General features: G+C 34.2%; 1 pseudogene; it reads right to left on the minus strand.

Annotated features, from left to right (window-relative positions):
- Positions 1–6,257: 6,257 nt before the first annotated feature.
- On the minus strand, positions 6,258–25,425 carry LOC113262350 (60S ribosomal protein L13-like; annotated as a pseudogene).
- Between the last annotated feature and the right edge of the window lie 976 nt (positions 25,426–26,401).

Genomic DNA, 26,401 nt, shown 5'->3' on the forward strand with positions numbered 1-26,401 from the left:
TCAACTGAAATTACTTTTTTCAAACCTACTCAGGTAAATGTCAGTTTGGATAAAGTTATTAATTGTTGAATGCTATTTGTTAATAGACTGGTAGAGAAGAATCTTTCCTAGACTAATTCTATCATTATCATCTGGATTTTTAAGAACTTTTTTTTTCAATTAGTTGTTCATATATATTTATTTACAAATAATTTCTTTTTTTTATTTTTTTAAGATTTTATTTATTTATTTGACAGAGATAGAGACAGCCAGCGAGAGAGGGAACACAGCAGGCGAGTGAGAGAGGAAGAAGCAGGCTCCCAGCAGAGGAGCCCGATGTGGGACTCGATCCCAGAACGCCAGGATCACGCCCTGAGCCGAAGGCAGACGCTTTAACGACTGCACTACCCAGGCGCCCCTACAAATAATTTCTATAAATTCTAATAAATTTATCAAAGTAGGATTAAATAATAGCTTTATCTTTAATAAAATAAAAATCAACAAGAAATGAATAATTTATTTTTAAATGATTTTTTAAAAATGTATTGTTGGATTAGGTTTATTAATATTTTGTTGAGGATTTTTGCATCTGCTTTCATCAGAGATAGTGGCCTGTAGTTTACTTTCTTGAATGAATAATTTAAATTGTTCTTTCAGGTAGTCAAACAATATAAATGAGGTACAACTCATAAGAGCTGTGAAAGGAGGGTTTTGAAATAAGATTTAATATGTGAAACTATGTTTTGGTTGATACTTAGAAAATATTTTGTTTCATTTTCGCACTCTTTGATTACAAGTTAGGCTTCTAATTGTTTTTAAAAGTATAGCCAAGGGGCGCCTGGGTGGCACAGTCCTTAAGCGTCTGCCTTCGGCTCAGGGTGTGATCCCAGCACTATGGGATCGAGCCCCACATCAGGTTCCTCCACTATGAGCCTGCTTCTTCCTCTCCCACTCCCCCTGCTTGTGTTCCCTCTCTTGCTGGATGTCTATCTCTGTCAAAATAAATAAATAAAATCTTTAATTAATAAATAAATAAATAAATAAATAAATAAATAAAAGTATAGCCAAAGATGGATATGGCATATCCCTGCCCACACTGAATAGGGACTAGACATTCCAAATGTATATGGTAGTCTTTTAAAAAGTAAAACTATAATTAGTGAACTAAACAGTATATAGCATCACTTCATTACTTCATTCATGTTTATTAGGTTCTTATAATTTGTTGTTATACCCTCTGAGAGTGGATAATTCAAATAGGGAAATGAAGAGATATATGGTAAAATCACATTTATTCATTTATTCACTTATTCTTTCATTCATTAAAAAAAAAAAAGTTGCATGACTATTACTGTCAGACAACATTCCAGGCCCTGGGGGGTGGATATAGACAGAGTCATAAAACTTATATTCTGAAGGGAGGGGAAGGGGTAGACAACAAACACAATAAGTAAAATATATGTTATAGGACAATAATTTTCACAGAGATAAACAAATAGATAAAGGAGAATAGAAATGGGGAAAGTGGCAATTGTCAAAATATAAATAAAGGAGCAAAGGAAGACCTTAGTAAGAAATGTACATTTTATAAATACTGGAGGTCGGTGTGTGAGTCACAAAGATATAGAAGCGTAATATTCCAGAGAGAAGAGAAAGAAAGTACAAACATCCCGAGAAAGAGATATAGCTCTGTGTTCAGAGGAGAGAAGCTTAAGGTGCCTTGTGCAGAGTAAGGCAGACGGAAAGTAATAGATGTCAAAGATGTAAATAGATAGCCAACATATGTACTGGCATTCTGCTTTTATCCCAAGTGAGATGAAAAAGTAATAGAGAGCTCAGAGCAGAGCAATGAAATGAATTGACTTTCTATTTAACAAAGTTACTTAGACTTCTGCCATTAGAACATATTGAAGGGATGCACGGGTGAAAATAGAGAGATTATTAGTGGGCTCTTAAAATAATTTAGGTTACGAAAGTGAGCTTGGACCAGCATGAAAAGTGTTGAAAAAATAAGAAGTGGTCAGATATGGAATATATTTTCAATGTAGAACTGCCCAGATTTGCTGATAAATTATTAGTGAAATATAATAGAGAGGAGTGAGATGACTGAGATTTTGGGCCAAGCAACTAAAAAGACACCATAACTGGGATGGATATGGCTGTGGGTGGAGGTTATGGAGGTTGGAGTGGGGGTGGAGAGATCCAGATTCAATATTGTATAGGTTTGTTTTGAAATATCTGTTAGACATTCAAGATAGATGTTGAGGCGCAGTTTGAAATCGCAATCTGTTGTTCAGGTGAGAGGTCAAAAAAAGTTATACAGTTGGGAATCATCATCATGAGGTCTACCTAACCTCATGGAACTGCTGATATCACACAGGAGAGGATCAACTAAAGGAAAAAAAAAAAAAGAGTCTAAGGACGGAGAACTGCAGTAGTCCAACTTTAATGGGCTCTGTTTATGAAGATGAGCCTGCAAAGGAAACTCAAAGATAAATGAGCAGTGAGGTAGGAGGAAAACAGGTGAATGCAGCCTTGGAAGAGAAGGCAGTGCGTTAACTATAAGCCAGCAAAATGAGACAAATACTTTCTCAAGAAGACTCAGATTTGATTATTGGATTTAGCAAATTCATGTGATCAGTGATTCTGACAAAGCTATTTTGTAGAGCTGTCTGAGGAGAAGCCTGACTGGAAAAGATTTTAAAGGGGTAAGAAAGAAAGTAATTTAAAAAGTGAACATCAACAAAATATTCAGAGTATTACTCTAAAGCACTAGTTCTTATTCTTTAAATAGTAATATATAGGAAGAGGCTCGTGTTCTAATTTCAAAGTGATGATGAATATAGAAGACATTTTGTGATATTGCAGTAATCTAACATGATAAAAAGGGTATTTGTTTAGTGCTAATATTGTGTGGTGGATTGTCAACATGAAAAATTGAATGAAGGACATTATACTTCAGCCAGTTAAAATAAAGAGCTTTTTTTTTTTCTTTTTTTGTTTGTGTAATCTTCTGAACTCCATCTGCAGTCCTCTGGCATCTACTCTATATTGAGAATCTTGCTATAAAGGAAAACTGAGTGGTATCTGGAGGATGAAACCTCTAGGCAAGATGTGTTTTTCTTTCTTTCTTTCTTTTCCTGAAGGGAATATTAGCAGTGTTTGGAAAAGATCAAATTTGCAGAAATATCAAATTCAGAACAAGAACCTCTCATTTAGGAGAAGGAGGTGAGCACTGTTGGAACTCTATCCTCGAGTAGAAAAGTTAGGTGCTCAAGTAGAAAATGTCAACATAGAGAAGCACAGAGAGTACGAATAAAAAAATAGCAGAGAATGTGGGCAAAGATACAGGCTAGAGCAGTTTATAGAAATTCTCTTCTGAGGTAGTCAGTTTTCTCTGTGAAGTAGGAACCAAGGCATATAGTGAACAGTGGAGACGGGAGAGGAAGTATTGGGGATTTGAAGAGTGAAGACAAAGAATGTTCTAAAACAGAGGAAGAGTGAAAAGACTAAGGGAATATCATGGGTCGGTATTAATGAATTTAAGTTGAGAAAAATCTTCAGCTTTCCAAATGTTTCTTCAGCTAACTCAAGTTGCAGGGAAGTCAATGTGCAGTAGTTGAAGAACTGGATTTAATCAGTGTTGTCTATTTACAACCATCATTCGGTCAATTATCCAAGAAATGCGCATTAAATATCTATCACCTGCTGGTAATTCTTCCAAACACTGGGCACACTATTATATATAAGATGATAAAGTTTTTGCTGTTACAGAGCTTGTAAACTGTGGGGAAGAAGAAGAATAAAGGGACAACTTAGAAGTATGATGATAGGGACGCTGGCAAAGTAGGTCTTTAGCTACTTTAGGAAGGTAAATCTCACCTAGGGTGAAGGAAGACATCCATGAGGGTATCATGCCTTTACTAAAACTAAAAGATTGTGTAGTCATGTTTGATAAAAGATAAGATTCGGTAATCTCAAATAGGTAGAGGAAAACTAAACTTTGTTTTTTTTTTTATTTCCTTCAGGAAGTTGCTATACTGGATCTTTTAATCTAGCCAAATATGACATTTGATTTAATTATTTTAAGAATTTACTTAAAAATATAGTAAATCCTTCATTTAATATCCATTTCCATGCAATCACTCAAATGCACCACTAACTATTCACAATTACTTTTCTTTTTTTTTAAGATTTTATTTATTTATTTGACAGAGAGAGAGAGACAACAAGCGAGAGAAGGAACACAAGCAGGTGGAGTGGGAGAGGAAGAAGCAGGTTCCCAGCAGAACAAGGCGCCCAATGCAGGGCTCGATCCCAGGATGCTGGGATCATGCCCTGAGCCAAAGGCAGACGCTTAATGACTGAGCCACCCAGGCGACCCTCACAATTACTTTTCAATTATTCTTTGCTCTTTATATATTCAGCACCTTCCAAAAATTAAACCTCTTAGTTAGGCTTGGGGGGTGAGTGGAGAAAAGTTCCTGCTTATGTGGAATGTATGGCATTACGGAGTCACTTGTGATTTGGTCCCTATACAAAATTTATCAGTTAAAGTTTCTTATTTATATGATGTTTTCCATGCTTCTAATTTATTAGCCTATATATGTTGTCTGCCTTCTCCCACTAAAATGGAAAGAACAAGAACCAGATCTCTCCATTTCTGTCTGGACCCTGGGTGCCTGGAACTCTTCTTGACATAGTGTCCTTAATATCTATTGAATGTATAGTAGAGTGAGAGAATAAATGAGTGAATATCATTTAAACTTCATGTTTGTGAATTCAAAATCAGCTATCGGTAAAATTGCCATTCATTACCCACTTAAGATAAGAAAAATATGTTTTGTAGAAGAAAGACAAAGTGCATTAAGAAGGATAAAGGCAAGTTTATACTCAATGTCTGCAGAAATATTTAAGTTCAGACTTGCTGTAGAAAAGGTGGCTCTGATAGAAAAGTTTGCAAGTTTATGATACAAACAAGCTTGAGTGCTTACTGTATGTCTACAAGCATGAATAAGGCAATGTCATCAAAGATCTACCTATCTACTCATTCCTATATGGAATTACTGATAATCTCTCATTTACGTATGTAATCTGTAGAATTTCACAAAATCAGGACAATTAGCTTTTTCATATTACACCATTACTAATATCATCTCTGTTTCCATGACTGTATTTGACATTGGTCAGTCTAATTTTGTTAATGTTTTTTTTTTCTTGGATTTGTTGTCTGCAGGCATCTTTTTCCTCAAAAGGATTCACCTATATTCTGACGATAGAACACGCACACATTTGCGTGGTTTTCTGGAACTATCAAGTAAGATGCTTTCCTTGCTGCAGTTTATTATGTCCTGTTATTGTCCTATAAGCAACTACTCCACTGTACCACCTCTTAATACTCTCAAATCCATAACAAAAAAATTTATCTCCTGTACATATATGCCTAGAGAGAGAAAGCAGTATGTCAGAATTCAAAGTGAATTAGTAAACCAAGGCACTATTCCTTGTCAGTCTTAAGAGTGCTTCATAACAAATGCTGTTTAAATTCTTTTAAAAAAAAATCTAAACATGACATCCTTAGCAAGTCCAAATCTTGTAGCACAGGGAAATTTGGACACTTCAGAAGTTTTCAAGTCTAGAGAAATGAAATACCCTTTTAATAATCTGATGAGAAGTGCTGTAAAATGTTGGGAAACCAATAGATTACAAATGATTGACACCTGAAGGGGGGAAAATATATATATATGGACAGACATATATGGCACTTAACTGCTGTAGATATGATGTCACTAGACATGTATGTAATAATAATAATAATATCAATAAAATAATTAAGATGCATTTATCTATATATTCTGAGATGTATGTCATTTCAATCTATATTGTAAAATATATATTAAATTTTGCACCATTATACAAACATCTCTGCTACAGGAATCCTGACCGAGCAATAAAATTCTTTTATTACTAAAAATATAACATCAGAACAGAAATGTAGGTGTTGCAGGATAACAATTATTTTGTCAACTTAACACTTAAATGCTTTGTACTTGAAGGCAGAATTTCAGTTTTATCTGTAACAATGGTATTTTCATGTATTTTGAACTAAATCATTGCTTGGAATACTGAATTTACTTAAATAGGCTGAAAGCTGTGGTAGTTCCTGAAAGGCATGGTTTCTCCCAAGAAATCACTTATTCATTAAAAAAAATAATTAAGTGAGCTAATGAATGCTCAACCTTTGGCCTAATACACCTACATATTACTTACTTACTTAATTAATTAATTTTCACAAGTTGCCAATGGCACTTTATTTTTTTCTTTTCAACATCCTACCCTACAGCTTTCTTGGTCTTTTTTGCCCAGATGCCAAAGAGCCGGGTATTGGTACGGGCCGTGCAAAAACTGCCAACCCCTTGGAAGTTGTTTTCTTCTGGAATGACTCGGACTCTCTCCGTCTTCTAAACATTCTGAAAGGGGATGATCAGTCCTGTCCGCTGGGTAGCCAATTTGAGTTCTTCAGCAGTGCTGTCTGCCTTCTTGGGGGCCGAGGGCTTCCTGGGGAAGAGGATGAGCTTGGAGCGGTTGGCCTTCAGCTTCAGTCCTGCACATCAGCCTGCAGGGACTCGGTGGACTCGTTCTGCCTTCTTGGAGCCACTGAGATCCCAATGGTCCGTGCCACCTTCTTGTGGGTGCCAGCCACCCGTAATTCTTCCAAGCTGAAGCCCCTGCCAGCTCGCACTTGGGTGTGGTACCTAACTGTGGGGCTCCTCACGATGGGCCCGAGCGGTCTGGACGCAGGGTGCGGGGTCATGGTGCCTGCCTTGGCTTGTTGGGGCATTGCGTCTGCAGATGTTCCGCGCCCTCTGGTTGAACCACGTGGCCACGTGCCACTGACAGTCCTTGTGTAAGTGGGGCCTCAGGATCATGCCATTCCACCCTGGCTGCTGCCTACAGGCTGCTCCGAGAGAGAACAGCCAGCAGAAAAGAACTGATGCTGCAAAGCACCCCGGGTGGTACCAGTTCTTTATTTTAAAACCAAAAATACAAACACAAACAACAAAATTCTTAAATATGTTTATCTAAATAAATTAGAGGAAAATAATTTCTCATGCATAGAGAAACCAAGAAAGAAGAAAAAAAAAAGGTATGGGAGGGGAGAGATTAGAGAAGAAAAGGAGGCAGAAACTAAAAATAAGGGAAAGAAAACTTTGTTAGGAAAAGAATAAAACTGATCATGAAAGAAACAAAAAAAAAAAAAAGAAGATAATATATAAAAGATGGCCCTGTACGCCTTTTTAGTACTGTTAAAGATTTTTTTTTTTTTTCTCTGTATGTTTGACTCTCCAGCTACAGAGGTTTTTTTCACATCTAAACCACTTGGACCAAACTGTTTTAGAAAAAAGGAAAACCGAAGTAGAAAAATTACCCTTTTGGCCGAAATTAGTCTAAAGCCCATTCCAAATAGATGTCATACTAACCTACCATACCGCTCCTATCTCTGTTTCTTCTTCTTATCCCTTGGGAGTATTTCTTTTCAGTTGCAAAATAAACTTGAGGATCGTGAAGCATTTTCTGGAATATTTCAGACTTACTTTGGTTACGCCTCATGCTCCTCTCCAACCTGGCAAAGAAATAACCATTACGGAAATGTCACTTCAGACATTTCACAAAGCCAGTAAGTAACTAAGCACAGACAAATAGTAAATAAACCCTTTGCCATCTGTCTCCACAGCTTCCAATAACTTTTGTTTGAAAGAAGCTTATAATCATTCTGAATACTTTAAAACTAATAAAGGGCAGGCTGCAATGGGACAATGTCTTGGTTTGTACGGATTGGGCTTTCCTTAGTATTTTGGTGACCATGAAAATGGAGGACACCTAAAGGTAACCTCACCTTCTCATGAAAAGATGGGGATTCATTGTTTCAGAAGACTGATATTTTTCCAGGCCTGGGTGACCAGATGCAGAGAATATGTGAAATTTTATACAATACATTGACTGTAACAAAAGAGAAAGAACTGAATATTAGAATATTACTTGAAGACACTGTTTTTGTAAATCAATTTGAAAAAGTTTTATTTTGAATACCCTCACTCCAGCTTATAATTTTCCTATTGTCATTAAATAACCAGACATTTTTATAATTATTTTTTATCAATTTACCAGGTAAATTTCTGTTGAAAAGCACATTAAGTGGAACAGATGTAGATGGCATTTTGCTGGTTGACTGTCCTAAAGAGCTGGAGTCATGCTGACACCTAGTGGAAGAACAGCAGCACTAAGAAAATAAACGATCATCCTGGCTATTCAATTTTCAGAGATCCTCAGCCGCTATAACCTATGAGAAAATAATTATAATAATAATTAAAAAGTATTATCACTGATGTACCTTGACACATTAGATGATCTGTCTTCTTTGTGATGCGTGTGTGTGCATTTGCAAGCAAAACAAGTAGGGATGTGAAAATAATGATTATTCATTGAGAACATAGAGATTCAACTTAATTTGTGAGGCAATTAGGGATTTTTCAAATAATAGATATATAAGAATATAATACCTTTACTTTGCTCTTGGTATTTTCTGTCTTTGTTGGGAGTGAAATCAATTTAAGACCCTCAATCAGTTAAGTTCAACCTTAATCATTAAACTTTCCTATCTTCCTTCTAAAGGCAGTTTTGTTAAAGAATAAAGGTGTTTCTTCCAGGGTCTGAAAGCGAGTAAGCAAGTGTGATGCCAGCTTCTCAGGTGTAAACAGAAATGGTTTATTTTCCTATGTTCCCAGTACATAGAACTTGGATATCATAAGGTGTTCCGCAAATTATTGGTACACACATTGATATATGCATGGTTGAGATCACTGCTCGTAACAGGCTTTGTGAAATATTTAAATTGTAAAATATCACAATACATGGACATTTTAAGCATACATAAATTATATCCAGTTATCTGTATCAGGGTGATATGTATAGAGGATAACCAAAGCCAATGCATTTTCATTCCTTCACAAATATCAGATTTCTGGAAATTAGTCTAATTTCAACTAGAGAATCTCATGATGTTATTTAATTATGATATGTTATCATGACATGATATTGAAACATCACAGTTCTTATAGAATATAATAAATCTTATAACAGGATTTTTAATTTTATTTGTTTTAAGTAGTTATACTGAAAAACTAAAAAAAACACATTCTAAGAAATTTTGGGGTTAAACTGCTGGGAAATTTCTAATGTTAGTTGATGTTAGCAATTAATTGTGAATTTTTGGCTCTTCATATCTATCTCTTGTGTTATAGAATACAGTTCTGTTATTTAAATAACTAAAAAGAAATGTAGGTTACTACATCCCCACAATACCAACACACTAGATGTTTATGAAACCCCAGCTGGATGGTTCCACCCACCATCTGAGAGGCTTGAATGGCCTCTGCATTTTGTATGGACTAAGGTTGAACTCTTGGACAAACCATGTGAGGGCTTGTAACACCTGGCCATTACCTTCTTCCCAACCTCCTAAAACATGCTACCCCTACACATACCCCAATTCAGCTCACAGAGGCCTCTGTTGTTCAAATTGTGCTCCATCTCTTTCTGTACATTTGTCCTATTGCTTTCTCTGTGCTTGGCATTTTCTATGTGTTGGGCAGAACCCAGGATTCATGTGGTACAGAGGGAAGGGACATTGGTGTCCACTCGAAACAAAAGCAAGTTCTAACCCTAGTTCTTACCATTAATGGCTTTTGATAAATAATGTGTCATCGGTGTGCCTCAATCGCCTCATAATGTTTAGATTGCTGAACCAGAAATACTACATATAAAGGGTTTGGCAGAAAATAAATGCTCATTAATATACTAAATATTTTTATTCCTTGAAAAATTTGTTTCAAGGTAACCTTATTTGTAAAACCATTCTTGAACCAGCCAGGCATGTTAAATAAATTGGCCACACATCTATTATGACACTTTTCACATTATATGATGACCCATGATACTCATTTTTTTTTTCTAGCCTGGATCTGAGCTCTAGAATTTTATCTCCAACCACTATGCACCATTCCTGAGAGGGCTAATTAAGTACATCAAACTTAAAATCTCCAAAACCCAATTATTCATATCCCCCCTTTCAAAATATGTTCATCTCAAACTTTATCTGTTTAATAAATGGAGTCATCGTTCATTCCATTGCTCAGGCCAGAATTCTATTTTCCCTTAAGTTCCACAAGCATTGCAATACCAAATCCTTTGTTTGATCATTTTTATCTCTAAGCTCACCTTCATAAGCTTTCTCCACGTTATAGTCAGCTTTTGTACCCAACTCCTAACTCTTCTCTTTCCTATGCGTTCTCTACCTTTAGTTCAAATAACCCACCCAAATGCTCACGGCTATGTATATGCATAAATCATAGGACTCATACCAATATTTGGCCATGTATTAGAATGATACCCAAATTTCTTATTCTAGGAGGTAAGTTTAACATGATCTATCCTACCTCCTTTTCTGAGCTTGTATCTTGTCAGACTCTCCCTTATTCACCACATTCCAGCCCAGTTTCCTCAATGTCCCCTGGGCGGGAGTCTTTGTTCAGACTGTTATAAAAGAACAACAGACTGAGTGGCTCAAACAGCAATTTATTTCCCGTAGTTTTGAAGGTTGGGAAATCCAAGATCAAAGCATCAGCAGATTCTGTGTCTGGTAAAGCCTGCCTGCTTCCTGGTTCACAGGCGGCTGTCTTCTTTCCATGTCCCCACATGGCAGGAGTGGAATGGGAGCTCTATAGAGTCTTTTTTTACGAGGGCACTAACCCCATTCCTGAGTTTTCTATCTTCATGAATTAATCACCTTCTGGAGACCCCATCTCCTAATGTCATCATATTGGGGATTAGGATTTAATTTAAGAATTTTGGGGGAGGGAGCACAATATTCAGTCTACAGCAATAGTCAATCTCATTCCCAATTTGGCCTTTGAATATGTTATTCCTTCTGACTAACCTATTTTCCCAGAAATATTCACCAAGTTTATTCCCTGATTTTCTCTGCTCAAATGGAAATGATAAATCATTGCCTATTACATCATCTAATCAACTAAATCTATTTAATCTATTTAATTTACTAAATCTATTTAATCTAAATCTATTTAATTTACTTATTTATGATTTAAGTGTTTTTAAATATTCCTACTCTTAAAATACAACCAAGGACAGTGGCTTGAAAATTCAATTCACTATCATATTCCCAGTGGTTAGTGGATATTAGGTGTTTAAAAAGGTTAACTGTCCTTTCCTTTACTCTCTTTCACTAGCACAGTGAGCGGAGTTAATACTCCACATTTTGAAGTATTAACATTGGTAAAGAACTGTACTTGCAACAAAATGATTTATAACAATAACATAAGAAAATGTTAATAGTGGATTGTGATTGTAAAAAGGACCAAGGCTTTACTTTGTATCTCACAGAGCTTAGAAGAGGTGAATCACAAGATAAGTCTACTCAAAATTCCAAACCAGCCTGGTAAACTCATTCTCCACAAGAGCTTCCAATTCTTAATGTTGAACAACAAACACTCACTAATCATCTCACACACTATTCACTTATTTTTTCTTCTGTTTCCATTTTGCGTCAGGCACCTTTCACTTCCCAAGTCTTGGACCAGTATTTCCTGACATGATTGTGTTCCAATAGCTTTCAATCAGGTATTTACATTTGCTTTCTGCCTCCTGTCATTTAACTCCCCACTAAGAAATCCAAGCCATATATTTACCAGACTATTTTTTTCCATTCCAGTACACTTCTGGTGTGTTTGTTCCTCTTGAGGCTAAAAATTCTCATCCTGACCCACTGTCAAGTAGCCTTTGCAGCAGCTCTTGTCATTTCAGGGAATGATGTGAAAAACTACACTTTTTGTTATGGTTTTTCTAAATATTTCTCTAGTTTAATGAAGAATACTACAGAAGTGTATACCTAGAGTGGAGAAACAGCCCACCACTGTGGTAAGAGTTTAAGCCCTGGCATAAAACACAACTGATTTGGAATTTCAGATTTCACCCATTAGCAATTTGGTGACTTTGAACACATTCCTTAAATCTTCTAGGCCTCACTGATAATGTTATAAATTAAATGAGAAAAAGTCTCTATTGTTGATATTATAACATCAACATAATAGATTGATGTCATGCAGTAAATGATAAAAATACATTGTAAAGCATATAGGATAATGTCTGAATATACTATATACACAACTAAAGTTGGATAGGGTTATTGTTTAAATTTCCTTGCGTTTGATGATACTTTTTATATTAGAAAATACATTTTAAAAATGTTTTTAAAATACACCATCAAAGATAGCTCATTATTTCACTTGTTTAATATTCTAAAAGATAATAACACTTTCAAAATGTCAACAGATTTTGTATTTATTATATTACTCTATCTTAACCAACTCATGAGATAAGCAGAGTACATATTAACATGCTTTGGAAGTCAATGAGTACAAATATTATTAAATTCCACTTATGAACGAAATCATATGTATTTGTCTTTCTCAGTTTGAGTTATTTCTCTCAGCATAATACCTTCTAATTGTCTCAACTGGCACAATTTCATCTTTTTTAGGGATGTGTAATATTCCATTCTGTTTTTACACCACATCTTCCTTATCCACCCGTCTACTGATGGGCACTTAGGTTGTTTTCATATCTTGATTATTGTAACTAATGCTGGCAGTAAGCATGGAGTATGTATATCTTTTTGAATTAGTGTTTTCATTCCCTTGGTAATGCCCATTAGTGGAATTATTGGATCATATTGTATTTGTTTTAATTTTTTGAGGAAACTCCATACTCTTTTCCACAGTGGCTATACCAATTTACATTTCCACTAACAGTTTATGAGAGTTCTCTTTACTACACATTCTTGTCAACACTTGTTATTTCTTGTATTTTTTTTTATTTTAGCCATTCTGAGAGGTGTGAGGTGATATGTCATTGTGGTTTTGATTTGCATTTCCCTGATGATTAGTGATATTGAGCATCTTTTCATGTGTTTGTTGACCATTTATATGGCTTCTTTGGGGAAAAAAAAAGTCTATTCAGGTCTTCTGCCTATTTTTTTAAATTGGATTGTTTCATTTTTTTGGTGTTATGTAAGTTCCTTTTATGTTTTGAGTATTAACTGCTTATTGGATATGTCATTTGCAAATATCCCCTCCCATTCAGTAAGCTGCCTTTTTGTTTTGTTGATGGCGTCTTTCACTGTGTAAAAGCTTTTTATTTTGACATAGTCCTAATAGTTTATTTTCACTTTTGTTTCCCTTGCCTTAGGAGACCTATCTAGAAAAATGATACTATAGCCAAAGTCAAAGAAATGACTTCTTGTGTTCTCTTCTAGGATTTTTATGGTTTCAGATCTCACATTTAGGTCTTTAATCCACTTTCAGTTTATTTTTGTGTATGGCATCAGAAAGTGGTCCAGTTTTATTTTGTGGATGTAGCTGTCCAGTTTTCCCAGCATCATTTATTGAAGAGATTGCTTTTTTCCCATTGTATATTCTTTTCTTTTCTGTCACAGATTAATTGACCATATGATTGTGGGTTTATTTCTGGGTTCTCTATGCTGTCGCACATCTGAAACTAATGTAGCATTTTGTGTCAACTATACTCAAATTAAAATAATAATAATAAATAAAAGATAATCAGTAAAACTGGACTAGACTTATAGGCACCGGGTGGCTCAGTCATTAAGCATCTGCCTTCAGCTCAGGGCGTGATCCTGGTGTTCTGGGATGGAGCCCCACGTCAGGCTCCTCCGCTGGGAGCCTGCTTCTTCCTCTCCCACTCCCCCTGCTTGTGTTCCCTCTCTCGCTGGCTGTCTCTCTCTGTCAAATAAATAAATCAAATCTTTAAAAAAAAAAAAACTGGACTAGATTTGAAGTAATTATTTAGAATATCCTCTAAAAAAAGAAAAAAAAATAAAGTCAATGAGTATAGAGAGGTTTAAGAAACCTGCATATCTTGTACAAAATCAAGGTCAACACTAGAATCTAGATTTTCTGTAGTCTAGCAGCCCATATTATTAGGTTTTTACAGTATATCTCATTTTTAAAGAACATCTGTGACCTCTTTTGATGAATAAAATAGTATTTATTAAGCACTTATTCTTTCAGGCATTGTTCTATATAATTTCAATGCATTAACTCACAAAACCTAACTTATGAAGTAACTAAATTTTATTATTCCCATTTTATAGGTTGAGACTCTTTAGAAGTTTAGTAGTTTGCCCAAGGTCGTAGAGCCAATATGAAGAAAATATGAGATTTGAGCCAAATAGTCCAACTGTGAACTCAGACTTTTAGGTATTATGCTCTATGGCTTATCATAAACCCATGGAAATTTTATTTCCCACGCTAGCATTATTTGAAATTAAAAATTAAATAATAGGACTAAAACCAAAACATTGACTTATTTGGCAGTCTACAACAAACACAAAGCAGTGATAATTTAAAATAAGCTCTCTTAAATTGCTCGTGCAAACTATGAGTTTATGATTACGGCCCCCGTTTGAGAATTGCTAATTTACAGAGCTGTGGTATGCTTAAATACAAGGCTATCTTCAAGAGCAGCTAAGCATTATCTGCATTTACAGAGTGGCAATTACTAACTACAGTCATGTGTGGTAATTCAAAAGCAACTGCAGGATTATCTCATGATAACAAAGCCACTAACTCAGGTCTTCAGTCACACAGTGGCTCAGAAAACAAAAGAATAGAGTGAGTATTCTGGAGGTGTCTTGCCTGTGTTGTTGTCTAGAAAAGAAAAGATAGAAATGTTGCTGTATGAAGTAGGGCCAGTCCATAAATCAAATGATTTACCATTTGGGGTTTGAATTACACAATTCATAAAAGTGTTCGCTGAGTACAAACCTGATGGAAATGAAAATATGCTTCAGGCTGACAACCAGCAACCCCAACTCATTTTCCATGAGTACTGACAGGAATCAGAAAAAGATGATTACTGAATGTGTATAAAATGGCTATTAATCATATTAGTTTAGTTCAGGTTTGAGAATTCTTAAGTGCCATATATGCAAAATTTACTTAATGTTCACAGCTACCTACTGGATTGTTATCTCTGCTTTCTGGAAAGAGAAATTCTGACTTTGCATTCCTAAATGCTTATGGTGTTTTATGCAGTCAGTTATTGAGAACATTCTAAGTACAGAGCAATCAGAAATCCAAACAGTTCAAAGTACACAACAATCAGAATTCCCACAGTAGCAAATTGGGAACAAATATTAGTTTCTGCGGGAATATTTATGGATTATATATATGTAATCTGGAATCCTAATACTTAGTAGGATAACCATGAAAGCCATGAATCAATCCATGCGATAATCTACAAGCATTTTCTGGATTTTTAAGTTAAATGTAGTCAAAATCAGTAAAAAGAAAAAGAATGTGTTCTGTATGCAGACGAAAGAGATAATGCATATTGTTAGCACTTCTCCGCATGAGGTGTGAAATGCTGATCTGATGGGGGGAAAAAGATACTGTATCAAAGGAGAAAAAAGAACTGTCTTGATGCAAGAAAATTTTCATACTAGTACAAGTAAAGTATGATTGCCTAATTTTCAAACATAGCAATTACAGCCAAAGAAATAAAGTCTTGAGTATTTTTCTGCATTCTTAAAGGTTGTAAAGTATCAATGAAAGAAGAAAAGCTTTGGAGACTGGCAAATAAAATTCAGGTTCTTTAACAAATGGGTTTTATGATATTGAAAAAATAGTTAAAACTCCTTGAGCCTCAGTATCTTCACCCCTAAAATGGAGATGACATTAATTTCATAGAGAGTTGCTATATGGATGAAATAAAAATAAAATGTTATGTGATAAAAAGGACCTATAATAAAACATGAGGTTGTTTTTTGTTTGTTTGTTTTTTTGTTTTGTTTTTCCTGCTTCCTGTTCTAAGAGTCGAGTTGTCTGGATATAAAAGGGATTACAAAATGTTTCCTAGAAATTAATGAAATTTGACAGCATTCTTCATGGGAGAAGCTATATGAGATTTTCTTAATGGACAAAATTAAGCATAGTTCCTGCATTCCTTTCTTCTCTGAAGAAAGTTCTTTCCTTCTCAATACTTTCTACCCGCCCCTCTCCCACCCAACTGCCCCAAAGGCTAGAGAGAGCACTTGGGGCATTGGTGCTGAGATCTGAGAGGTTTTATGAATGCTTATATCCTTCAGTAATACACTTCACCTCACAGATGCATCTGGGCAGCAATTACATTCTTCTACACCAAATGCACTAGAGAATTTCTAAAGAATATAAAACAATGAAGATAATGAAATAAAATAACACAGATAAAGTTACAGAATACTTGCCATTTGCCTAGATTATCTCATTTAATTCTCAAACCAGCCTTACAATGTTAATATTGCTAATATTATAATTTTTAAAATGTTAAAAATATGACCCCCTATACAAATATAAACTTCATATGTATAAAAGATTTCAGTAAATTCGTTCTACTGGAATCATCCTGGAATTTATACTGGAATAATATGGTAAGGCTAGTACAAGGTATTTGAAGATCTAGGCATTTATAGATATTTAAATAAAATAATATTTGAATAAGATTGATAGTCTAGATACAAAACTGATTAATGTGATTAATATCCTATAAGATAATAATCCATAAATTTTGAGGCTATATTTTTTACTGGGCAGAAATAATTTACATATCTGTTAGAAAAAAGTCTACAAGTAACATGTAATTTCACTAATTCTGGGACCTTTAATAAACAGTGAGCAGGGAATGAACAAAGTACATTTCCTAAATAATTAAGTAGTCCTCAGATGGGCCTCTACTACTACATAACCACTTATCTTATTTCCAAGTTTTGATAGCCTTTCTTAATGGTATTATTACACCCATATTTCAAGTAACTCAATCGAATTTTAGATAATTTAGGTCAATTATTCAAGGTCTTATAACTGATTAACGGTGAAGCCAAGTTTAAAACCTAGTGTTTCTTGTTTCAGACCCTTAACTGTTACCTATCATACTTATTTTTTGTGCTAGGTAGAATTAGTTGTCTGTACATTTTATTTTACTCTATCCCTCAAATGCATCCTTTTCTTTCTAGTTCCAAAGTAGCTATGCTATATTATACCTTCATCAGCAACTAATTGAGAAGGATAGAATGGCTAGGGTTTCCAAGCTGTATTCAGTAAAATAATACAGATACAAGTTTTTCTATGATTTTTGGTGAAAAGCCGGTCCTAGTCCAAAATTACATGGTATTAAAATCTGACCTAAGCTGACATAAAGCTATCTAGAGATTTTACTTACCTCACTAGCATGAAATGTTTCATTTGTTTTACTGTAAAACTATGGATGTTTGAGTAGAGTACAGCTTATAGCAACACTGAGCATGTTATTTCCAAAAAAATGTTTTTAAAAATTCTGAATTTAAGAGCGCATCTAGTCCCAAGATTTTAGGTAAAGATCCATACTACAGTAGGGATGTTCTGAAAGGGAGGAAGGAATTTCCCGGTGGTAAACTGCTCCACGACTTTCCTTTTTTTTTTTCTTCATGACTTTCTAATTGTTCATATTCTTAAAGAGGTTTTTGCTTGACAGCTCTACCTAAAACATTAGCTTCCACTTCCCCGGCCATGCTCGTACTCACTCTATCATACACACACATCTATTGCTATCTATCTATCGTCTATCTTTCTATCTATCTATCATCACCATCATTTATTTTCTTCCTATTCTTTATCTCATTTATTGGAATACAGTTTTTATATTGTAAATATATATGTACATAATTGCCAAACGGTAATTATTGATGGAGTGAATAAATGGAATTAAAGTACTTTGTGTGTCTAATCCATTTGTAATTTTATTAATTTTTCAATACTAGGACTTAAAATTGTTGCTGTTAGCTGAAAAATAACTACTTCAGAATTATCTGGGAAATATTTTTCAAATATCAGAACCTTAAATTAATAGCCATTTCATCTGAGCTTTACTAATTTTTTTTTTTTTTACTGTAGACTGGTCAAAAAGTAATATGTCCTTTCTTAAATAACATTATTGATATATAATTGATATATCATATACTGAAAATATTTAAAGTGTAAAGTTTGGAAAGTTTTGATATATAGATATACTCACAAACTATGACCACAATTAAGATAATGAAACTATCGTCACCCCAAAAGCTTCTTCATGCCTCTTGGTAATAGCTATTTCCTCTCCTTCCTGCATTATACCTCCCTGCCACACACATCCATCCCCAGAAATGCCCGATGTCCTTTCTGTCACTAAAGATCTCTTCAAGGGGCACCTGGGTGGCTCAGATGGTTAAGCATCTGCCTTAGGCTCAGGTCATTATCCCAGGGTCCTGGGATTGAGCTCAGTAGGGAGTCTGCTTCTCCGTCTGCCTCTGCCTTTCCCCCTGCTTGTGCTCTCTCTGTCTCTTTCTCTCTCAAATGAATAAATTTTAAGAATCTTTTAAAAATTAAAAAAAAAATAAAGATCTCTTCGCATTTTCTAGAATGTCATGTGAATGGAATTATAGTGTATTTTTTCTGACTTTAGCATAATTATTTTCATATTCGCCTACCCATGGTATTGCAAGTGGTAATAGTTCATTCTGTTTTGTTTCTGAGTCATATTTCAGTGTTGGATATAACACAATTTGTATATCAAGTCACCCGACGATGAACACGTTCTATTGAAATAGTATTTTTGTGCGCGCGTGTTTTTATTCTGTCAATATGGTATCTCACATTGATTTACGAACTTTCAACTGACCTAGCATTCCTCAGATACATCCCATTTACTGTTGATGAATTATTCTTTTCATAAGCTGCTACATTCATTTTTTTTTAATTTTTAAAGAATTATCAAATCTAGGTTCAAGACAGATATTGGCCAATGCTTTGATCATTTTGCAGTCTTTGCTTTTGTCTTTTGTTGAGTAAATTGGTCTTATTTTTTATTTAAATATTTGGTAAAATTTGACAATAAAGCCACCTGACTTGAAGTTTCCTTTGTGAGGATATTTTAAACTCATTTTATTTTAAATAGAAGGTATCTTATTACTCTTTCTCCTTAAGTGGGCATTGGAATTGTGTGTCTCTTGGAATTTGCCTACTTAATGTGTTGTTGAATTTGGGGGCATGAATTTTTTTTTTATACTATTCCCTTACCGTACTTTTAATATGTTTTGATGACTCCTATCTCATTCCTGATTTTATAACTTGTTTCTGCTCTATTTTTTCCTAACCAAGAGGTTTATCAATATTATTGAACTTCATAAAGAAACCTATTTGGTTTCATTGTTTTTTCTATTCTTTTTTCTGTTTATTTTGTTGGTTTCCATTCTGATCGTTATTATTTCCTTCCTTCTGCTTATTTGGGGTTTCACTTGTTCTTCTTTTTCCAGTTTATTAGATGGAATCTGAGGTCATTGACCGGGGCTTTTTTCCTAAAATGAGTATTTAGTGCTATAATAATATCTCTATTGTTTTAACTCCATATTACTAATATTGACGTCATGTTTTCATTTTCTAATTTCCCTTTTAATTACATCTTGAACCATAAAATATTTTGTATTGTGTTGTCTAGTTCCCAAATATTTGGAGGTTTTCCAAGTATCATTCTATTAATTTCTAATTCAATTCAGTTTTATCGGAGGACAGATTTTGTATAAGTTGATGACTTTTGTATAGATTTGGCAGTTGTTTTATGGCTCAGAAAGTGTTCTATCTTGGTAAATCTTTCACAAATTCATAAAAAGATGTTACTGTTCTGTTATTTGGTGGAATGTTTTATAAATGTTAATTAGGTCAAGTGGATTGATGGTATTGCTCAAGTATTTTATAGCCATACTTATTTTCTGCTACTTATTTCAATAATTATTTAGAGATGGCTATTGAACACACCAAACATATTTGTGAATTTGATTATTTCTTCTTGTAGTTTTATAACTTTCTGCTTCATAGATTTCGAAGCTTTGTCATCAGGTGCATAATATTTTGCTCTAGCTTCCTGATAAGCTTTCCCTTATTATGAAATAACTCTCTTTATTCCTCATAATATTCTTTGCTCTAAAAATGATTTTTCCATATTGATATAGTCAATCTAACTTTTTGTTTCAATTGTTTAGCCATGGGATATCTTTTTCATCCTCTTTAACCTGTTTGTATTTTATATTTAAAATTTGTTTCTTGTAGGCAACATATAATTAGTTCTTGCAAATTTTATGCATTGAATAATCTCTGCTTTTTAATTAGGTAGTCTTTGCATTTAGTGTTATTATTAGTATTTTTGGATATGAATACACCATCTTGTTCTATAATTTCTATTTGTCCTAACTGTCCTTTGCTTCCCTTTTCTTCTGTTTCTGCCTTCTTTAGGTTGAGTGCTGTATGCTCTTTTTACATCTACTTTGTTGGCTTCCTAGTTATAATTATTTTTGTTAATAGTGGTTGCTTTAAAGTTTATTGTATATATCTTTAATGTGTCACAGTCTACACCCAGGGTATATCATAGCCCTTCACATATAGTCTAAGAACCTAATGGTAATATACTCTCATTTTTCCTCTCCTAGCCCTGGAACTGTTGTTGACATTTATTTGTCTTCTTGGATCTGCTGTTTTATCATTTCCATAAATTTGGAAAATATTCTGTATTTTCTCAAGTATTCTTTCTATTGCCTTTTCTTTTCCTTCTCTTTTTAATTCTCCAACTAGAAATATATTAGGACACTTGAAACTTCCCCAGAGCTCACTAATGCACTACTCATTTTCTTCCCTTCTTGTTGTTTATTTATTTTATTTTGCATAGTTTCTCTTGCTAAAGTCTGTTTCAGACTCAAATTCACAAATTTACTAATCTATTCTTTAGCAATTTCTAATCTGCTATTAATTCCATTCCGTGTATTCTCAGACATTGCAGTTTTGATTTGAAATAGGTCTATTTGGGTCTTTTTTTACATCTTCCATTTCTCTACTTAATATGTATTCTACTTCTTAAGCATATGAAATACAGTTGTAATAATTCTTTTAGTGCCTCTATCCACTATTTCTATAACTCCTATTATTTCTGGGTTGGTTTCAATTAGTTAATAGTGGGTCAAATTTTTCTACTTTTTTGTATAAATGATAATTTTTAATAGGATACCCATTTAAAATTCTTTTGGATATTTTCTTTAAATTTTGCTATTAGAGTACAGAGAAGTGATTAATCTGGGACTAGAATTTCCCCAATACAGAAGCAAAATACTTCTGCGAATTCTACTAAATGTCCTATGAGTCATAAATTATGAGGTTTTTCACTCTAGCTGATCACAAAAGGACCTGCTCTGGGCCTGTTGAGCTGTAAATACTGTTTTTTTCTACTCCTTTGGAAATGTCAGATATCCTGCTTTAAAAATGAATGTGTATTTATGCTAACTAATAATTGACTAATGTGTAGGTTTTAGAATTTTACTTGTGCATACCACTTTTCACCCTATTTTACAGTGGAAGCAATTCTTGGGTGAGATGTAAAAAATTCATATATTTAAAGATTGATGAGAAGAACAAACAATTATAATTCATTTGCAATAAAATTAACTCATACTCAAGAGAAATTCTCTAGTAGGTGAAGGAATTTGGAATCTTTGATATTTAAATCTCACATTAATGGAGTGAGTATTCAAAGTCAAAAGTAAATAAAATTAGGTTTTTAGTATTTTGTCTAAAAATTAATTTTACTGCTTGAATGTTATATCTTAAGTATTTCTGCTATAAATAAATCCTAATGAATCCTCTGTGCTACATAACACTCTACTCTACTGTCTGTGTGTGTTATGTGTGTTTAATCCTAAGTAAAATGAAGACTGAAAGCTCTGAAACTTTTAAATAGGTAATTAGAGCTTGCTTTTTAAAAACCTGAATCTCCAGAGTTGAAAGGAAAGAAAAAAATCCCACAAGCTAATTTCCTTGTCTCTTTTGTCTTTGCTTCTATTCAATTTTCTTTTTTTTCCTTGTTCACATTTACTTTTGTTTCTTTGTTCCATTTTGTAATTTTCTATAGTGCTTTAAACTTGTTTTGCTCTTTTTAGAATCATTCTTCGTTCTTTTTGTGTCCTTTTCTTAATTTGCCTTCTTCTTATCTAGTCTGCAGATCCTCATTCCATATCTGTCTAATTGCTGTGATTTCATCATAAAAATCAATGAACTTTTATCAGAACTAATGTCCTGCATTAAGTATTACCTCCAAAAATTAAGAATCAGAATGAACTGTTTGAGTGATAAAAAACCAACTACAGGAAATGCATTTACCTTTATCTCTTCTTGTTTGAGTTAATGAACCCTGAACTAAAGTACAACTTCAATTATTAGCTCTTTTAAGCATCTCAGAAATTATCAAATTAAAATAAAGTAGTAAAGAAATCTCTTCTTAAAACAACAAATATTTGTTTCCCACAGTTCTGGAGGCTGGCCAGTCCATGATCGAGCTGTCAGCACATTGAGTGTCTGGTAAGAGCCCTCTTCCTGGACTGCAGGTGGTTGCCTTCTTTCTATATCCTCACATGGCCAAGAAGAGATCATCTCTCTTGTGTCTCTTCAAGTAAGGGTACCAATCCCACTCAGGAGGGCTTCACCTTCGTGATCAGATTACCTTCCAAAGACCCCACCTCCAAAAACCATCATGTCGGGGATTAGAACTTCAACATATGAATTTTAATCTATTGTAGGGTGTAATTTATTAACAATTTCCCACAAAACACTTTACACTTAAAATATTCAATGAATATTTATTTATAAAATGAATAAAAAGTTTGAGTGAATAAAACAACATAGAAAAAAATCAAAACATTTTATTGTCTCATTATCCACATTTGCCATCTTGACCTTAAATGCAACAACAACAAAAAAGATGCTAGTGTTCCAGGTATTTATTGGCACATATTTAAGTTATCCCTGTGGTTCTTAAATTATCCTTATTTTGACTATTTCTTCAAGGGCTCAAATGGAGAAAAAGAATAAATAATTATTTCTTGAAGAGTGAAAATGTTTCAACCAATACAGGTAGAATCCTCATCTCATTTATATCTGTTTCAAGGTTAGGCAATCACTCCTTTTTAGTTCCCAGATTGCCCATGGCAAACCCCATAGGCACCACAAGATATACAGCATATAATACTCAAAACCTAACAGTGGATATTCCTTGGGTATCATTTGAACATCCTCTGTATTAGTTAATTTTTCATCTAGAAATGCTCATTAGTCTGATTTCTTTTCATTTGAATTTAAAAACTGAATGACTAATTTTTTCCTGTGGTTAATCTATAATCCCATAGAAGGTTATCCTCAGGCAACTGCCTGGTGCCTCCATAAGGCACATCATGAAAATAAAGCACCATAATCCTGCACTATCCCAGGTGAAAGACTTGATGGTCATTATCCCTTTATTCCCCACACCCATCCCTGTGGTAATACAGCAAGGAAGTTGAGCATAGAGGATTTGCTGTCAGTTGGCTTATGCTAAAATCATGGTTCTACCAGCTCCTCCTTGCTGTATGACCTTGGACAAATTACTTAGCCTTTCTGTGACTCAGTTTTCTGATCTAAAAATATTGATAATGTTATTTACTTCAGAAGATTATTGTAAAAATTTAATCAGCTAATACATAAACTATAACTTAGAGTAGTGCCTGTGTAGTAAAAGGCTATCTGAGCTTTTACTGTTATTATTACTATTCCTACAGTATCACTTCTACTTTAATTTAATGTATGAACCTGATTGTACATTATATACATTATACATTTCTATAATCCAGCCATGGGAAAACAAGGAGACCCGCTCCTCTTTCTCTAGAGTCTCATCACAGATTGCACTAAGGCCAACCACTTAAACAAGGTAGCGTAAATAAAATTGGACAACATTAAATCATCTCCAACAACCTTATCTCCAGGTGAACTCTGGATTTCACTTTATCCTTTAGAAGTACCATCAAATAAGTTACCCACACATGCAAATATTTTCCCTGGTCACTGTCAATTTGGAGAAAAGGTATAGTCACAAGACATCTGGCATATTTTTTTAACACACACTATGTGCTTAAACAAATAAAAAGTCTCTCTTTTTATTTCCTCTCTTAGACCCTGAGAATATATGAATGAAGATAATAGACACACATTTTCCATCTAATCTTGCCTCTTTATTGCAATAAGACCACTAGGCATGGTTTACTCATTTCTCAAAATAAAATCTCCAGTGTAAATGATGATAAGCAAGATACGAATATAAAACTCAGTGCACTAGGAAGTTGGGTAAAATATTGTACAGTATTTGAGAAAAAAGGAGAGGACCCGGGGTCATATAGGCTTCCCAGAAGGCAATTACTATGATATTGCACATAGAATGATGGAGGTCAATGTTAAATTGTAGCAATGACAACACTGAGTGAGAATTTGGAAGGAAACACCTCTCTCGGGGACTGCTGTGAACACCACCAGATAACATGAGAGATCCACGAGCAAGTTCTGATCCACATGGGATAGGAGAGGATTTGACCAGATTGTCCTCATATTCAAGGTGGTTCTGAAGTTTTGGAGTAGGGACATTTTGACAATTTAAAAATAAAATTGGTGATTTGGCATGTGTTGAGTTTTACATAATGCTTTGATAATAAGCTAGAATTATCTTCAAGACAGCTGGCCTGGAACTGGATTTAAATTATGGGAGTGGAGATAATAACATAAGATTCATTATCTTTCCCAGAAATAGGTCAAGTAAAGGAAGAGAATCTAGGAAGAAGTAGGTTTAGAATGAGTCCACTATGACTGTAAAATCCATCAAAGGTTGTTGTAAGAATGAAAGCACATTCAATAGTATGAGTGATGAAAAATAGAGAAATGGAGTGAGACAGTCTTGTACATAAGATACATTGGTAAACGTTTGTTAAGTTATGTGAAGTAAATCCACATTATTTTGAAAGAGATTTCTCAAAATAGGGATATGTAACATACAAGACTAACACGTTATCAACACTCACCCTTCTTAAGGACAGCAGAAGATACATATTTACTAATATAAGGACTGAAAGTAAATTCACATCAAAAATACACAATACCTTATAAACAAATAGCTGCTTCCTTGAAACAATATGATATTCTGCTAATTTCCAGCCTTGCTTAAAGTGTTGAGTGCTCAAAGTAACTATTCAGTCAGCTCTCTGACTTTTTAAATTTATTACATAGTGAGTTCTAATAGAGTCAGCAAGTTCTTTAGTTCTGAGTACCACCATATCTAGAGACATCGCCTACAGGACTAAAGCATCATCAGAATAAAAGGAAGAAAGAAAAAGAAAGAGACAAAAGTGAAATAGAGAAAAGAAAAAAGATGCACATACCAGGTCTGTGGCCCAATGTCAGCCATAGCGGCCTGAAGTAGCAACCAAGTCACCTGACCTTGTGCTATGGCCAAACAAATATTCTTCTTTTTACAGTGGCTAGCGAAAACAGAACATAAAAATTGTGCTTTATCTTTCACCACATTGTTTTATTGGTTTCTAGTTCTAATGGACATAGCTGTGCATATCATCACCAATATTCTTATCAGCAATAAAGGGAATGGTAACTGTCTCGCATTATATATATTAAAATTGAGTCAACTCTCAAAAAGTAACTGCAATTAAAACAGTGGGTCAAGGATGGATAACTCAATCTATACTATTTCACTGAGCAACTGAATTAAACTTCACAAGATTGTATCACACCACTTATTGTATTCGATAATTCTCAGAAAACCACATTAGCATTACAGTTCGTGTGAGTGCATAATTTTCAAAGCAGTTTAAAATCGTGATTTGATTTCTGTAACCAATGACTTGGATTAACATTAGTCTGGAAATAATTATCCTAGGTCTTCAATGTGAAAAGGAGGAAATCAAATCAAGAATTTCAAAAATACTTTTCAAAACAGTAGGCTTGGCAAATCTGTTTACTAGAACTATAAAAATGATTGATTCCCACCTCTAATTAAATAAAAATAAATTGACTCACTGTTGAGGACATTAATAAAGTTGAGAGGATCACAAAATTCTATCTGTGGTGGACTTTGGCAACTCAAATATTTATGTTTATTTGACACTCAGCTTGTCAGTAAAAAAAAGGGCAGACTGGCTGAAGATCATCTTTTTAACACCTGGGGAAAAATGTTGCCCCTTAATGTTTTTATATGTGAGGACTTACGTTAGATAATTCTCAAAAGTTATAATAAGGTTGTTTTTAAAATTCCATTTAACATCAATTATTTTATTATCAAAACAGCTAAGGAATATATCATCGTTTTATTTATTTCCCAGCCATGCTTACTTACATTAAGGTAGCTAGACTAAGCGTACCTGGCTGGT

The sequence above is a fragment of the Ursus arctos genome, unplaced genomic scaffold, assembly GCF_023065955.2.
Source record: "Ursus arctos isolate Adak ecotype North America unplaced genomic scaffold, UrsArc2.0 scaffold_9, whole genome shotgun sequence".
NCBI classification, from domain to species: domain Eukaryota; kingdom Metazoa; phylum Chordata; class Mammalia; order Carnivora; family Ursidae; genus Ursus; species Ursus arctos.